Source organism: Penaeus monodon, chromosome 28, assembly GCF_015228065.2.
Source record: "Penaeus monodon isolate SGIC_2016 chromosome 28, NSTDA_Pmon_1, whole genome shotgun sequence".
NCBI classification, from domain to species: domain Eukaryota; kingdom Metazoa; phylum Arthropoda; class Malacostraca; order Decapoda; family Penaeidae; genus Penaeus; species Penaeus monodon.
Window position 1 is genome coordinate 32,696,901 of NC_051413.1, and position 2,084 is coordinate 32,698,984.

Consider the following 2,084-nt stretch of genomic DNA (forward strand, 5'->3'; position numbering starts at 1 on the left):
CCCCCGGGTTTTGGCAGTCAAAGGGATTATATCCACAGGTGCAAAAGGCTAATAATAATACTGGAACTGGGTCTGTGACGAAGATGAGTATCAGTGGACCTAGTTTACAGGGGTCTACCAACCCTGCTATTGCACCTCCAGTATCAAAGTCAGCACTACCCAGCAGGTCAGCACCTCCTCCACCCCCTGTCACTGCCACAGCAACTGTGAGTCCTGCAGCAATTACAACAGCATCTCTAGCTGCTTATGCCAATGCACCTCAAGTAGCAATCATTTCACCCTCACGCCGAGCTCCAAGCTTAAACTCTCGGCCACTGTCTGTGCCTGATGCCTCAACACTGGTAGCTCAGGCACAGGAGTATTCATGCGAGTCAGAAACTGAGTCAAAACCACAGGAGGGAGATAAACAGTCTACTGTGGCAAGAATTGCATCTTTCCTTACAAAGAAGGACAAGCAAGGAAGTGAAGCTAGTCAAACAGATGTAGAAGCTGGATGCTCAAACACTCTCCCAAGAAAAGCTGCCAAGATTAAACGAGAGAGTCTTATGCAGTTAGAAACTCTCTGCACCCATGCAACTACATCCCACAGAATTTTCCTGCCAATCTTGTCCCAGTCAGGTCTGCACCTGAGCCTCCAATGCCTAGCAATCTGAAGCCAAGCCAAGTGAAAGCAAATCAAGAAGAAACTGGTAAGCCAAACAAGGTGTCATGGGCCCCATCCGTCCCAGATGACAAGGTTAAAACTCCAAGCTCTGGTGACACCCGTTCCAGCATGAGAGTCACATGGACACCATCAGCCTTAGACAGTACAGGGAAAGACTCCACAATGGAACTCCAAAAAATAGGTACCCATGCGTGAAGCTCCAGTTACAATACGTCCAGCCATTCCCAAGTTCGGTTCCAGAGAGCACCACGGCCAAAGAGCTTACCACCAACTGGGAACCTCAGACCCTCCTCCCAGGCCTCCACTTCCTATGATTCCGGAACACCAGAGTCTGAATGCTTCTATGATGACTGTCTTTTAATATACAAGAAGGGACTGCTCCCATAGCAGATATAGATGATGATAAATTTACCAGAGAGCATATATGCAACTATGATGAAAAGACACCTGACAAGGAAGTACCACTGCAGGAGGTTACATAGCACCACCCGATGCTGTGAAGGGAAAAAGGAAAAAAGAAGTCAATATTCTCATTCCTTTACAACAAACCTAAGAAGAAAATCTAATAAAGAGAAAAGCACTCCAGAGGAAGTGGAACCTGTTCTCAGAGCCTATTTACACAAATCTCATAGAATCTCCTCCAGAACCAGAGAAGAATCTTAAAGGTACACAGGCCACCAGTACCTCAGGAGAGGGAAGCAGTAAATCTGCCTCAGCAGCCCTCCATCCCCTGCTTTTTGGAGACAGAAATTTAGAAACAAGTTGTGGGAGTTCAGAAGATGGAGGACTGCCTCAGAAATTGTGTCAGAACCTCTCAAATAGGGATGACAGATTTGTAAGTGGTTTAGGAAAGAATGATAAGAAAACCAAAACGGAGATACTAAAAAAACACTACGTCTACAGGTCAGGAAAATAAAAAGATTGGTTTTGGAAAAGTCTGTCCACAAGTTCAGATGAAACCCAAAACAAAAGTGAAAAAAGCCTCAATACTATCTAATAACGGACCCCGAGCAAAAGCTCATATATCCTTGGAGAGCCAATAGGGAAACTGCAAGGAAGCCTAGTATTTCAACAACTACTTCCACAACTAGTGCAGCAACTAATACCAAGACAGTGACAACAAAAGCAAAAATTAGTGATAGCAAAACGAAAGAAACTAGTGGTCCAACTCCCCAAGAGGTTTTCTTTTCATATATGAATAGTGGAGGAAAAGGTAATGCATCAGAATCATCAAACAAAATTTTAGTCACCTCTGCAGCAAGCACCAGCTAGTAAAAACCCGTGCAAGCATCTTTGGAGGGAAAAAAAACTCCAAAATCAGAAACAGTAAGTGCTGTCACCACACAGACAATAAAAGTAACGTCTGCAGGTAGCACTTACCCGCATCAAAACTTTAGCCGCTTCTCTTGCAGCAAGTGAG